General features: G+C 36.3%; 1 long non-coding RNA gene across 1 annotated transcript; it reads right to left on the bottom strand.

The window, feature by feature from the left end:
* Positions 1-11,971: 11,971 nt before the first annotated feature.
* LOC110353296 (uncharacterized) lies at positions 11,972-15,828 on the bottom strand. The gene is made up of 3 exons (XR_002403616.4): positions 15,493-15,828; positions 14,623-14,730; positions 11,972-12,176 (listed from the first exon to the last, which is right to left on the bottom strand). It is a non-coding gene; the product is annotated as an uncharacterized lncRNA (long non-coding RNA).
* Between the last annotated feature and the right edge of the window lie 236 nt (positions 15,829-16,064).

The following is a 16,064-nucleotide window of genomic DNA, read 5'->3' as shown; positions in this document are numbered from 1 at the left end:
GTAACCAGCTTCACGGACTTTCTGAAACCACTGAGCACCTGTAGTGAAAATCAGGCCCACTGGGGGCCTAAACATTGTTTTACACAAAATGATTATTTATCCCTGTAATTTTAAGACTGTTTTTATCCCACAGTCACAGCATGCTGACTGTATTAACTTGCTTCTGAATCTGTGCTTGATGGGAGGGGTCATATCTTGCTTGACCTTCCTTTGAATTATTGAACCACCAGTCCTGATAGAGTGGTAAGTTAAAAAAATAAAAAAGTAATAATAATAATAATAATAAAAAGAATTTAGATTCTGTTTTCAGAGATCTAAATCTCCAGTCTTATCACTTCTTCCCCGAAGAAAGCAACATTTGGTGGCTTAGGATGTTAAAACTTGTTTTGTTTTCAACGAGCCCATTCTCAGATCATGAGAGGCTTACAGATTTCTGGGGATCACTTCTTCAGTATTTTGTGTGCTATTCCTGCTTCATTTTTCTTTCGGTGTAAAGTTACAGCTAGAGAGGGAAGGAGGAGGTTGCACTCCACTTGGGAAAAACAAAAACAAAAAAATAACGTGTTAAAGGACACAAAACCTTTTTTTTTTTTTTTTTAAATAAATGACCCCGATTTCTCCACTGTCTCATGATTGTATCTATTGCCTAAAGTGTGTTCTAATTTACTCTGTACAAGATATGCTTTCTATGCAGCTCAGAACATGTAGTCTCTACTCCAAGTGATCGTACTCTGCATAAGCAATGAGCTCAGTGTATCCTGTACATTTGATTAATGGTACCCACAGTGGTTCTCCTAGGAGCCAGGGAGAAAAGCAACCAAGAAGGGTGGTGAACAGGAGTAGAATGATAGGTAGCATGTGGTAAGAAGGCGATTAAATGGTCACAGCTAATAGTGTTGTGTTAAATCATCAGTCAGGGTTTTAGGTAGTTCCATGTGAGTCTGTTGGACACCATCAGCAAGCTGTTAGCTACTCTAAGATGAAGATCCTATCTCTTACTCTGAGTTTAAGCTCCTGAAAGCTGATTGCCACTGATATACTTCCATGAAGAAAGCTAGGTTCATGCTAGTCAAGTCTTAACTCAACTTTTTTTTTTTTTTTCAAACACCACAATTAAATAAATCACGGCATATATCACTGTATTATTTGGCAGATAATAAAACTGACTATCCTAGTGAAAAAATATATATGGGGATTGACTAAACACAGAAATGTTAGTGAGAATTTGGTTAGTACTGTAAAATTACACAAGTTATGTAAAATTAATAATCTCAACTCAGAAGCTAAACAAACAGCTTTTGGATTTGGTATGGATTTGGTACCTCTGCCCAGCCACACAGTATAACTCTGATACAACTAAATATCTAACTTCTAATAAGTCTAAACTTACTTCAATCCATATAGAATATTCACTCTGGCTCTGTGTTTTTTTTTTTTTTGTTTTTTTTTTGTTTGTTTGTTTGTTTTGTTTTTTTTTTTCTTTTTGTACGCTTTCATGTCATTACACTAACATTACACAACAAAACAATTATAGTTTCTCAACACATCCTGCACTAGTTACAAAATACTTTGAATTTTCAAAGTCTTGAAAGTACTTGGAATTTCACAGGAAAAAGGCTTCAGTGAAAGGGAGCAAATAGAGGTAAATCTATTTGTATACAAATTGAGCTACCTAAAAGCACAGCTGCCTGAAACTTTCATAGTGTGGCTCAGTAAGCACCGAACTAGAGTTTTTCTCTACAAACAATACCACATGATCCAAATATTACATGCTGATCTTTGTTCCTTGAGCTGTCCAGCCCAGTAATTCCACAGCAAATCTTGGAATGTTATTTCTAGCTAGAGGAAAGAAAGCAACAACAGCAAGTACAGATACCAAAAGGGTTTGCAGAACCACATTTCTTAGAATGAAACATCTTGCCTGGAGTCTAAAGACTCAGACTTCACAGGATTCACAAGTCTTAAGTCTTTGGGCTTTAGGTTCCTCAAGAGGATGAGCAACTCCAAGCAATATCCAACTTCCAAAAGAATAGTACAGTACTCTTCTGGCAGTAGAATTTTATTTTCCTTGCAGTAGGATCTGAAGAAAGGCACTTCTTTCATGCTAGAGTGTTTTTTGTTGTTGTTGTTTTCAAATGCTATGAGGGACAGTTCTTTTTCCCAAATAACTTAATGTAGTTCCCTCTTTTACTTCTATTTGCCTAAGGTAGACTAAAGGAATCAACCTAAATAATGTAGTAGATCAATATTTCTGTAGGAAACGACTGAGCTTGACTGAATCTTAACATACTGACTTACATGTCTGATTATTGCTATTTAGCTGTAAACACCTCTTTAATGCTGGTGAAGCAGAACATGCAAATTTAGTTTTCTTTAAGAGACAAGCTTGAAATAATTTTCCAAGTGTTTATAAAATAAATATCTTTGAAAATGGCTATAACCTTCACAAATATTTGTGTTCAAGAAAAGAAAATCAATGAGATGAAAGTATTTTGGGGTTGTTTAATTTATAGATATAGATATAGATAGATAGATAGAGATAGATAGAGATAGAGATAGAGATAGATGATATAGATAGATAGAGATAGAGATTAGATAGATATAGATAGATAGATAGATATAGATGATATAGATATAGATATAGATATAGATATAGATATAGATATAGATATAGATTAGATATAGATATAGATATAGATATAGATATAGATATAGATTAGATATAGATTAGATAGAGACAGAGATAGAGATAGAGATAGAGATAGAGATAGAGATAGAGATAGAGATAGAGATAGAGATAGAGATAGAGATGATAGAGATAGAGATAGAGATAGAGATAGAGATAGAGATAGAGATAGAGATAGAGATAGAGATAGAGATAGATAGATAGAGATGATAGAGATAGAGATAGAGATAGAGATAGAGATAGAGATAGAGATAGAGATAGAGATAGAGATAGATAGATATCAAAGCCCTAAAGAAACCAAACTCATCTTTCAATTTTATCTGTCATTGCTTAGTTTTGCTCTTGTTATTCAGTCTGGGGCATTTTTGACCTAAAAAGGAAAAGACTGAAAGACGGATACGCTTTTGAAAGGTTGCTGCACAGAGGAAAAATCAACTTTTTTTTTTTTTTTGCATATTTTGGATCAAACGAGAAGTAATGGGCTTTGGCCACATGGGGGATGAATGTTAGACAATGGATGGGGTGAGTTCCTTTAATGAGTGGGTGGTGAAGCACTGGGACTGATTTCCTGGGAGGTTAGACACCTTCACTGGCAGAGCTTCTGCTGCTGAAGGTCTCTAACAACAGGTTGAGAAAAAGTCTTCCAGAAATGCTGCTGCCCTAGACTGGACTTGCTGACCAGTTGAGATACCTTAAACCTGATATTTCTTTCCTCCCTATCCTTTTCTTTGCACTTGTCTTTGTACGTGGTAGACACTATTGCAAGCTACAGCCTTACTTCTGTAAGTAAGCCTTACAGAAGAAACCAATCTTCTAAGTTTTGAGTAAAATCTGAGACAACATTATGGATCACAACTGTCCCTTAAGTGTTTTATTTCATGACTATAATGAAGCAACTTCAAAAGTTATTACTTATGTGTTAAGAACATACCAATTCTCCATTCTCACAGTTATCAACTCCTGATCAATAGGTCCCCGATAACTTCTTTTGTTTTCATTTTTTGTTTCAGTAGCACATTTAGGTATATTTTCCATTCCCTGAAACCTGTCAAATAAGTTAATGACCACTGAAGAACAAAGTTAACCAGGATTTATCTTGATCTTGTCTGGTGAATAGAACAGATTCCATCTTTCAGAACCAAGGCACTGTCTCGTGAGGTGAAAATGCTATTTCTATGCCACTAATGTGTGTCAAATATTCCTGCACAGTTGCATGAGATTCCTACTGAGGAGAAGTCGGGGGGGATATTGTTTTTTATTTCACAGACCCTTTGAAAATCAGTCATCTTTTTTATTTCTGGAAATAAGTTAAAATCCTCACCTAAACCCTTCTAAAAGTAAAGATCATAGAACTACAGCCCACAGCCATTCTGGCAGGCATTGAAAGCTAATGGAACTGGCAATGCTTTTATCCAAAGAATATAAAAAATTGTTTTTAAAAGGTCATAAGTGTTTGTCAAGGGCACCCTGGGTTTGAAAAATATTTGCTTTGTCTAGTGTGAACAAAGCTGGTGGCTTGGAAGGCTTGAAAACACATGGGTCAAAACAAACCCTTCACTAGGGGCTCAGCTATTATTGTGAGGGACATAGTATTAAGTTGCAGGTGCAATAAAACGCTGACACAAAGCAAGTAGAATTTGGTCACTAAGAAAGTATCTGGTCTTGCACTGGATGTATTTTTCTGAAAAGTAAGAGAATTTTTATCACTTTATTTCATCGTGGAACAGGAGTTAACGTTTCATGAAAGAGATAATGAAAATCACCCAGAGAGTCATTAAACAAAGAAACTTCTAGAAGCTGCATTACAAAAAATTTCCATCTCTGCTCGCCTCTTAAACATCTGAGTCACATTTTTACCACATCTTTTTGGAGAAATGATAGATCCAATATGTGCTTGATCTAAACAACTGAGGTGTGTGTAACGCAGAAAAGTGTGGGGAGGATTTCTTTGAAATAAAACTGCTCTGTAGAACAAAACTATTTGAACATAAATTTCAAAGGAAAGTTCGCAGATAATGGTGTCAGACTTTGCAGGCACAGCCTACTAGTAATCCTCATTGTTAACTGACATGATATGATGTAGGTATATGGAACAGAAAATAGATACATTTACAGTTCAGACACTGATTCAGTAAAGGTGGGCTAAGATTCTCCTTTACATCCTTCTCTTCTTGAAGTTGCACACATATTGGTACATTGTTTTAAACACTGTTAGAATCTGAGAAATGCAAAAGTTGGTTCTCAAATAATATCTAACATTTTTAAATTAAAAACATAACTTTTTAAGACAACCAAATTTACTAAATGTTGCAAGTTTCTGTATCCACAAAAAAAAATAATAAAAAATAAAAAAAATCTAGCCTCAAACTCTGAAATAATAAGTGCTGATATTAAACTCTAATCTTCAGCCTAATAAACCACATTATTTCAAACTTCATCTCCAATTTTCAGGCTAAGTATCTACTGTAGGCAAACAACTAGTCAGTTTTTGATTTAATAAGAAAGACACTTAGCAAGCCTAACGTTATGGTTCCTAAAGCAAGTATTTGGACATAGAAGCCTGAAATTCTGGGAAACTGAACAGAAGTGTTCAGTGTTCCAGGTATTTTAAAGTATGCACCAAGCTTGCTGTAATTGATATGACTGTGCTACTTCTACCGCAATCTTAATTTACAAAGTAAAAAGAATTTCACATGCTACAAAGGTTGAGGCCTGAACTGTCTTCTCTAGAAGAAACATTAGGAAGCTATAGGAAAATTCACCATGGAGAAACTGTTACCTAACATAAGTTTTCAAACTGAAGTAGAGCGGTCACACAATGTTCCTATTCACTTCTGAAATGTTTAACTACAAGTGTAGTCTATATTTAGGGGAGCTTTTTTCCTCCCCTAAATTTAAATTGTACATATAGCTAATCCATTTGGGATCAAATAATGCTTTGATTTGATATATTATCCAGCTACCTCAAAGAACAAATTTCAAATTTAAAAAGAGGGGAATAGTCACATTTCTTGTGAAGCCTTTTCTTTAGAAAACTTGTAATGAGTAAGCAAATCCACCATAGAGTTAAGGCCAGCTCAGAGACCTGTCATAACTACAAAACACAATACAGTTGTATGAAGAGATAAGGGTTTTGGAGACTTTCTTACTTTAGGACAGTGTGTTTGACTTAGTTTACAACTTCTGTTCCTACTTTATAAAATTATATAGCTTACACTGGTGTCTATATATCATTACAGGCAGGATACTTCCAGCTTGACCAGTATAGTGTGGATTCATACATATTTGCAGTCCTCTTCTAAACAGATACTGTACATTTTGCCCATGCCTACACAGACGAAGCCTAAAAATAGTATCTATTTTCAGGATGTTGAGAAGGCTTTTTTTTACCTCTCAAATCTGCCCAAGGTTTACGGGTGAAAATACACTGTTTTCTGTCATAATGCCTAGAGTTATGAATCACCTGAAACCCCACAGTGTTGAACATTGGAATAAAGTATACTTGACGGTCAGCTGCAAGGGAAAACACTGCTTCCAAACACTATACTGGCAAACAGAAGGATGTTTGTATTGTGTTTACTTTTACAGTTATTTGTGTGGGAGAGCTTTTTTCTTTTGTTTTCCTCTAACAGTCAATGATACTCACTCTTTAGGGTCTTATTCACCAGAACTAACATTTAATTGAAACAACCCACTTGCACTATGGGTACTCTTAGTTCTGTTTGTATTCATGTGGTACAGAATAAAACAGTTCATCAATTCCATTTTGTTATTGCTCATTAAGCTACTTCCCTTTGAAACTGTACCTGTAGAATGCTGCATTTCAAATTAACGTTCAGAATTTTCCACAGAGATCCCCCAAAGCATTTCTCTAATCTGCATGTGTCTGGAGATGAATTATCTTTCTTGCTGTACAGATAATTGTCCATGACAAGCACTGAAAGTACTTTAATTATATTTAAGCCTAATTCCTGTAATTCTTCCCTCTATACTGCAATATACACCTGGTTACTCTTGGTGCCATTTACAAACCATAAACACCTCTATACCGTATATGTATAGAGGAAGTACCAGGCAGTGCTGTGGTCTTTACATTGCTTTGTATAATCAAGCTCCTGCAAATACATCTCAGCTCATGCAGTAAACTGAGAAGAAGGGTGTTCCTGGACACTAGGATGACTGCATCTTCATCTAAGCAGATGTTCTTCCATGGGTATCCTGTAGTGGTATCACTTATAAACTGCTGTTTTGGTGCTCTACCAATCAGCACCTATTGGGAGGAGCTAAAAGTATTGCAGGTCTGACAGCAGAGACAGTCATAAAACCACTGGCCTAGTCCTCTCCTCCAACATTTGCCAGTGGACCTACCCTGAATAAGGAGACATGCACTGCCAGCTCTGTCCAGGAGACTGTTACCAGCTACAGTTAGCAGTTACTACTGCCGAAACAAAAAATACTTTAGGTTAGCAAGCACTTCTAGAAATCTAGTGTATGTACAGCTTTGGCTAGAGCACCCAGGGCCATGTTAAGTGTCTATCTCTAAGGGGGGAAATGTCACAACATCCCTTGCCAACCTGTTCCAACATTTGACTACCCTTGTTATACAGAAGTGTTTTCTTATGTTCAGATGGAAAATACTGTTTTGGTGGTGGTGGTGGTGGTGGTGATTGGTTGTTTTTTTTTTTCATTTCTTTGTTTTAAATCCATGCCTCTTGTTCTGTCACTGGACATGACTGAGATGACTCTGACTCCCCCTTCTTCTCTCCCAACCATCAGCTATTTGTATATATCAATAAGATCCCTGTTGAATCTGCTCTTCTTCAGGCCAAACAATCTCTCTCAGCCTTTCCTAATGTGAAAGATGCTCCAGTCCCTCAGTCTACTTTGTGGTTCTTTGCTGGACTTGCTCCACATCTTGTACTGGGGAGCCCAGAACTGGACCCAGTGCTCCAGATCTCCAGCTGAGAATTCAATGTAGATATCAGCTCCCTTGACCTGCTAGTAATGTGTTTAGTAATGCAACCCAGTATGCTATTGGCCTTCTTTGCTGTAAGGATCAGGCCCAGTTTGAGACTAACAGACTGAATGTAATGAATGTGCTGGAGATCAGAGGTTCCACAAAAATGCTATTTTTCATGGTTACAAAGCTAGATTAAATTACCAGAACAGTTATCATTAAAAGCCCACATGCATCTATCTTTTCCTGCCTCTTCCCTGCATAGCTCAGTCTTTCAGGTACAGCATAAAGTGTGATGCACCATGGTGTTGAAAACCCTCACTGCTTAGAATGGAATAGTCCCTCTTGTGGGTTGCTACAGTTTCCTTGAACTGGGTGGGAAGGAGTTAAAAATTCCACTGGCTTTCTGGCTAGTTGGGCTCTCAAGAAACATCAGGTTCTCTTTCCTGCTCTTCTTCATAGCAGTGTCATTCCTGCTGTGCTTTTCTAAACTTTTGTAAAGAGCTCCAGGGATGGGAACAGGAACATTTCCACAGACAAACTTCCGTGGTTCAAAACTGTTACTGTTTCTAAGGTCCAACATCTAATGATAATCTTCTTTGGCACCTCTTGGGTCCATTATCATCTGTCATACCAATACATCTTCTTTGACACCAGACATGGTAGTGTTTGATTATTTGGAGTTCATATGTTTGACATTTTCTCCTTTGGTCCTTCATTTAATCAAAACCAGCAGACAGAATCATAACTGGGATTGAACTGATAGCCCCAGACCTCCACCAAGCTCATAGTGCTCACTAAGACAATTGCATCTGTTTTCAAATAACATACAGTCCTTCTATCTGATAGACATGTCAAACCATGTTTCCACGTAAGGTATGTAAGAGTAAAATTGCCTACAGTTTGTGAAAAAGGAAACAAAGGTAAAAGAATGCACAGAGTGTTTCAAATAAAACACTGAATGAAGAACTGCAATAAATGAGGTATAGACTTGAATGTGAAGTTTTGTATATAAGACTACTATGTGACTTATGGAAATGAGAAATGGCATGGAAAATGTGAAGTATCAGCTGAGAATTTCGAAGTGCTACAAAGAACATGGGGGCAAGAGACTTCAGGCTACAGAAGCTGGAAGAAAAACCATGGAATGGGAGGGAACAGAAGAGAGAAGGCAAGCAAGAAGTGAAAACATCTGTGTCATAACAGGGAATGATAATATTGGAAGGTTCCATAATTTTAAATGGTATTTAGTTCTAAAGGGAGGGATGGTGAGATAGAAAAGGTTTTCTGAGCCTGTGGGGCGGAAGTCAAGGTCAACATTGGTATCACTCAGGATATTTAAACTATCTTTTAGGTTAAGACAAGACCAGTCAAACAATGTGGGGAAATATCAGAAAATTTGATAGAGATATTAAACACTTTTTTTTTTTTTTTTTGCTTGTTACCTATTTGCAAATACTACATTTGCTCTAGGCTGAGCTACCTATACATGACTGTATACTTAGTTTTATTATTCAGGCTTCTAAATGGCAACTAGTGTATGGAAGGGTTGCCTTTCTCTAGAGTTGCTATTGGTATGATGACTGTATTTCCATATTTGTAAATATCTATGTGTGTTCTGTAGGATATATCATATGGGAAATGGTCTTGCAGATTTACAAATGTACCAAATTCTATTTCAAGGGAAGTTATGCCGAAGTAAAGACTGCAGCTTATGTTGTGAGTATTAAAGTCCAGACTAAAGTATCAGTTTTATTTCAAATACTCAAAGTCTTTGTAGGAAAGCTTGTATTCATGAGAATTTACCTCAAGAGAAGCAAAGAGAACAGATGTGTAAAATGAATGTAAACAGAGTGTAAATTTAAGGGAAAAGACTCTATCCCAAATTCTGAAACTAAAGCAACCCTCAAATACTTCTAATTCCATGAATTATTCTTACCCTAGAAGTTTCTGTGTCTCAAAACTAGTGCTTTAGCCATCATGAAGTACATTTTGTAACAGAAAAATTACTTGTGCAAAATCATATATAATAAAAAAGAAAGTTCTGATCCTTATGAAGAGATGCAGAAGGACTCAACTAGGCAGTATGAGAATGTCACTACCAGGGCAGGTATTGCTATTTGCAGATACCAGCCCCTAACATTACTGTTGCCTCTGTTGATTTTGTACTTGACAGCAGAAGAACAGCATGTGATGAGCAAAATTGCTCCTGGCTTTTTGAAACCTGTGTTTGGAAAGCAGGAACATCACAAAAGAAGTAGAACTGTTTCACATTATGCATACATGAATTCAGATAATGCAACTAGAGCAATTACAAGACATAATCCAGCCAGCTGAAAAGCTATATCTTAACTATGCAGTTCTAGCTGAGATGTTCCAGTCAACAAGCGTTTAGCTAGAGGCAACTGTGCCTCAAAACAAAACATTTTCCAAAATTAGTTTTGAAAAATAGGCCCTTGGGAACTACTTTTTTAGATACTTGGTGATAAGGCAGTTTGTAAAGGAACATCTACTGCCCTAAGTTTTGCTTATACTTGCAAAAAGACAGAGCTGCCCTATTTAGAAGATCGGAGCCTTTGGCATATTATATGGGTTATACATAATTTAATCTTTTAACAGAATATTTTAAATCATCCCCAGAAAAAAAAAATAAAAAAAATCTGTAGAGTCATTGCAGAGCAATCACATTACTTCTAAAATCATCCTCAGACCTGTTTTCCTTTTATCCTGTGTTCTGTAGGCACTAATCTTGGTTTAAACTATTTTCAAAACACCCCATTTAAATCTCTGGGAAGATTGTTTTTGCTGAATCACTTAAACATTCTTAGTAATTTTTGTTTTCAACCTTTTGGTTTCAACCTTATTTCTAATACATTTAACAGAGACCTTAATAAGGAGCATGGAAGACAGGTGTAAACAAAGAGAAGAGAAAAATAATCTATTTTAAAATTCCTGAAATGTTGACCGTTGTAAATTTTTACACCTAGTGAAATGCTGGGAGTACAGACCATCCTCTACTTGCTCTCTATCTGTGGGTCATAATCTGCTTGACATGTCCTGATAGTTTGGTGGTTTGTTTTTCTTTCCTTACAGTTGATTCCCACAAGCTACAGGATATATTAACATTTTAGTTCAGATGAGGAGCTTACCTTTGCCGACAATTTGCCAACTATCCCTTCTTGCTGTGCTTTGCTACAACATACACTGCATTCCTTTAAAATGTGTCTAAAACAGAAGATTCACACCTAATTCATACCGGCTACTATGACTAGTCTAAATTTGTACCACACTAGAGCCATTCTAAAATAAAATCCCTTGACATGACACACTTTATATGTAATATATGAAGTAGATGTTTGCACTGTCTGCTTTGCTCTACAGATCTGCTCTCATTGGGCTACAATGAACAGACCACGTAGCTACTGTAGACATAGACAGAGTTTGTCTAAATAAATAAATAAATCCCTTCCCATGGAATGTTTATGCCTGTGAGCACTTAACCTTTATATCACTATAAAATTTTTACTTGTTCTAGAAATAATTTACTTGATAGGGATATAAAGAAATTCTTCTTCATGAAAGAAAAACATAGGCACAGATAATACTATTTTGCCTTTAAACAAGCTTCACACACAAAATAACACCAGCCTGTACTAGGCTTAAAGATAGCTGAAAGTATTCTCAATGGTGTTTATTGAAGATAAAAGTAATAGTACTGGGTTTTCTTCTCAAAATTCAAAGAAAGAAAGAAATTTAAGGAATGAAAAATATGAGTGATTGAGTCACTTCTTGATGTGTGTGTGTGTTGTTGGTTTTGTTGTTGTTTTTTACATCCCTCATTGACCACACAATTCTCTGATTTCATTTCAAATTCCATACACATTTCTATGGTTTTGTCCGTATAACAGTGGATGGTAAAATTTGCAGTTCTCTATAAAACAGTTAACTCACCAGCAAAAGCATTTAGAATTCAATACATGATATAGTGTTTTACCTTAAAAGAGGAAGTGGATTAAGTATTAATTTGCAGAAGTCAGTCTCTGCCTTAGTCATGACGTAATTACTTATACAACTTGTATGATCTTGTCTGAGTTAACCTAACTTTACATGTTTTTACCTCTTCCAGATGAAATATGAAAATTGATTAGTTAATGCCTTACAGCACCTTGAAAATATGTGAGATTTACTATCTTATATTATTAGAAATTCTAACTACTGAAGATTGTGTGATTCTGTGGGTTTTGTATGTATCTAACGCAAATGAAGGGCTTAATTCTTACTACTCTTCTGTCATACCCCCCTACTAGCAAGATTGGATCACAATAACATCTCAACCATATGAAAAGATCTTTACTAAAGGTGTAAAGTAGTTTTCTCCTTAATGCTCGAGTCTTCCTCTAAGATCCTGTTTCAGGTTCACTGTCGTTGCTGGCTGATCACTGCATGGATCAAGCTTCTCTGGCTTCTCCAGCTGGCAGTGCGCAGGGGGTCAGCAGCTGCTCCCCTCATTTGATGCTCTGGGCTGGGTGTTTACTGAAGCAGTAATGACCAGTTTTAGAAAAAAAAAAAATAATTCATTGCTGAGGGGAAGCTTCCCCAGCACATCATATTGAAACGTGGTCAGAAGGAAATTGAAATACCTGATAGAATGAAGTCAAGAATTTTGGATAGAGAACAGAACTGCAGAGCACCAGGTGGCTTTTGGAGCAAAAGTTGACCCAGGTATAATTAAAGAAATGACTGAAATCAATCATATTGCACTACATATAAAACATACTGGAAGTGTTAGAGAAAATTATAACTTTGGCCCAAGAGGTAGAAAAACATTAGAAAGCAGGATTTAGACAGAGCTTTTCACTTGGATTTGGTCTGTTTCAGTACCATTAATGTCATAAAGCTCATTGGTTTCAGTATCATGAATGTCATAAAGCTCATTGGTACATGCACAAAATGACAATGGCAGGAGGGAGAGCCCAAATCAAAACCTGGCAATAGCCCCTCAACACAAGCCCAGAGGAACACAGAAGTGCAGGTGGGAACCAAAATGAAGGACTCTTGAGGAATAGCCACCTTGTCCCAGCTGATCCATCAGCCCCAGTGTCCAGGCATAGAACAGGTCACCATGAGCCACAGGGAGCAGCTCAAAAGTGGGACAAGGGAGGGATCCAGGCGATTTAAGGAGGAACAAGAGGGGGAAGATGGAGAGGTAAGGGGATAAAAAGGACCAGTGATATGTAATTATTTGGCTAGTCAGTATGCCTGTCTAGTGAGAATATATGTATATACACACATGTATAAGGCATATCACCACAGCAGCTGGGCTCAGATACACAGTCTACCCAGTTGCTGGCATCTGAACATGTGAGCCCCCATGAATATATTTAGACTGTACTTTAAATTATTGTTGATGCAAAATATTCATTACAAGTTAAATGATGATACCTTTAGTTAATCTTAGATAATTTTTCAATTATCTAAGATTGAAAATGGCCAGGAGAAGAAGATATTGAGTAAAGATTGATGGTGTTCAACTCATTTAAGTAAATCAATATCTAGCAGATAGTTTTTAAGCATCACAATGCTTGTTTGTTTTTTAACAGCCTAATATTCATTAAAATTCATTAAATGACCTATATGCTCTAGTGGTGAAATCACATCCCTGTCATAGGCAAGGAGAGCCTGTAAGGAAGTAGTAGATTTTAAGATATTAAAGTTTACTTTCTTTTCATCATCCTATTAGCAGAGGAGATAAAGTAGGGGTATCATGAGTGTATTAAGAAAAAAGCCATTCATATTTGGAAGTTTATTTTAGCTTGAACTTCATCAATAAATTCACTTCACAAGCTTTGCTGGTTTTATTTTTAATCATCAAAAAAACATTCTCTGCACTTACAGACATTAAGCATAGTTTTGTGGTAAAGGTTAAACATGGGTTTACATGGGGATAACAAGTGTTATCAGGAGAGGTGCCCAAGTCACTTCTGAACTCATTAGCGTGGCTCCACTGTTTACAAGAGTCTATAATAACATGATCTTAAAGCAATTTTACCATTTTAAATCATACAATTAAGCAGAGGCCTGGGGCATGGTGTTTCATCAGTGCTGCAAGGAACAGATCCCTCACTTCAAGCTGACAATAACATTTAGCTACAACTAATTACCCATATTAAGATATTTCCAGTTTTTTAAAAAGTACAACCAGGGAAAAATAAGCCCTGAGGATTTTACCTTTACTGAAGTATATAATGTGTGAATATGCTGATATAAAAGAGCTCCTTCCCAATGGTAACTTTGTATTTAACATGGGAAGAGAAAATGTGATAGTTCTTTAAGCTACTAGGTGGAAACTGTATACTAACTTTTTTTCAAAATTAGATTTCTGCAAGGTAACAATTAGTTATATTTTTATTACAGTGTAACCTATGAAAGATTTCACTTAAGTTAAATGAATAATATAATTGATGTAAAATATGATGGTAATCTAAATGTGTGCACAATTATTACTAAACACAGTTGATAAAATGCATGGAAGATGAGTATGTAAAGGAGGAAGATATATTTAAGCATACTTCCCCCAAACATTTTTTCACAGGCTGGTGTTCACTAGGTCTGCTTACTGTGTTCTGCTTAACCAAATCAGTAGACAGTCTAGGAAAGTGGAAACAGGTAAAAACTACTGTTTGTTTTGGTATGGTTTTCTGTGCTTTTCCCCTGTGCTGTTAATACTGGACTGCTAAGCCATGGTTTGGTTTGATAGGGTTCTCCTGTATATCTCTAATGCAATTCATGTGGCCCATGGAGCTAGAAAGGAAAGGGCAATAATACAACTATAAAAAGTAAATATATAAAATAGAAGTGAAATGATGCCATAGTGAAGTGGTCTGGAGATGGAGGAACAGAAGAAATTCTGCTATTAGTCCTCAAAGAGACTAAGCAGCATTTTTATATTGCGTACACACAAGCTCATTCATAGTCTTACCTGTTTTCCATGTGTGGTTTCAAATTCCTTCTATGCGTAGGTTTGCATCCCAATTCCTAACAGAAACTTCATAATAAGAAAGTGCATAGTTGAATCATCCCCTATGACCTGCATTTTGACAGAAAAGACGTTATTAACTGGGTGGTTAAGGAGCAAATGAAAAGAGAAGGAATAGATGGTAGGTTTGAAACCTGAAAAGGCAAGAAAAGAGGGTCAGAACTGAAGGATTCAGTTTTTCTTTATGGTTGCACTTCAGCATCTCTTGTAGAACAAAGCTTTTTAGGATTCCCATCATACATCATGATCTCAACGTCATGATTTTCAGTAAGAACAAGATCACTCCACTTTTGAATGATGAAAATCTATCTTACGTCCCATGAAATACACAACAATTGAAATGTGGAAAATGAAAAGTATTCTTCTCTTAAATCTTAGAAACATTTTTCCCAGTCTCAGTTGCAATGGAGAGATGCAAATTAACAGGCTGACTCCCAAGAACCAAGGGAAAAAATGTGTTGCAGGCCACCATACTTGTTCCCATATAACATGTTTGGATTTCAGCAAGCAGGGAGTATTTCTGAGATGCAAACTTGCAGACTGAGAGAACGGAAAGAAGGTTCCAGCTACCTTCCTCTTGTCACAATTCTGCTTCTCAACCACTATTTGTATCAGTGTTCTTTTTGATAATGTGCACTGTAAAAGCAAAGCAAAAAGGGAACTAACAAAATATTTTTTTCTAATCTCTCAACCACTGCTAACCCCTAATTTTTAGATCATTTAAGCCAGCATTACTGTCCAAATAGAAAATGATAGCTAGGACATTTTAAGGTGTATTAACTTCAAGTATGAACGCTTTAAAAGAACAGTTACCTTTTCAAATTTAGTCCTGGAATGATACATTAATTATATAAAGAAACTTGGAGAACCATTACAGGAAAAACAGTGATTTTATGAGAAAAGTCCATGCATGATTATAATTAAACATGGAAGCATCCATAAAATTCCAACCCAAAAATGTAAGAGATCAGAACAGAAAATGTCTTCAACAGATACTGTAATTTATGGTCATCTTGTTTTGCAGTCCTTCTTAGCTGTTCTGCTGAAAGTAAGAAAGAATGGTGATTAGACTAAGTTAAGGGAGCAGACTGACAGAGCTCCAACTGAAGCCATTTTTTCAGGCAGGATAGCAAGTTGCAACATTTCTGACTAAGAATCGATGGCATCATGTTGTGTAAGATACTAGTGTATGTCATCATCCATTTATGAACACCTGTAAGCCCTTACATTTGATGACCTGTGCCCTTCCTTCAATAATTTTGATCAGCTGAGGACTGCAGATGATCCCAAAAATTTTCCAGGTGTTGTCATGAGTCTTGCACATTGTGAGGCATTCTCACAGTTTTGTCATCTCCAGTGTTGTTTTTTGCTTGTGGTTATTCCTA

This window comes from Anas platyrhynchos, chromosome 2 (genome assembly GCF_047663525.1).
Source record: "Anas platyrhynchos isolate ZD024472 breed Pekin duck chromosome 2, IASCAAS_PekinDuck_T2T, whole genome shotgun sequence".
In the NCBI taxonomy this organism is placed as follows: Eukaryota; Metazoa; Chordata; class Aves; order Anseriformes; family Anatidae; genus Anas; species Anas platyrhynchos.
This window is presented reverse-complemented; position numbering and strand designations above follow the sequence as displayed.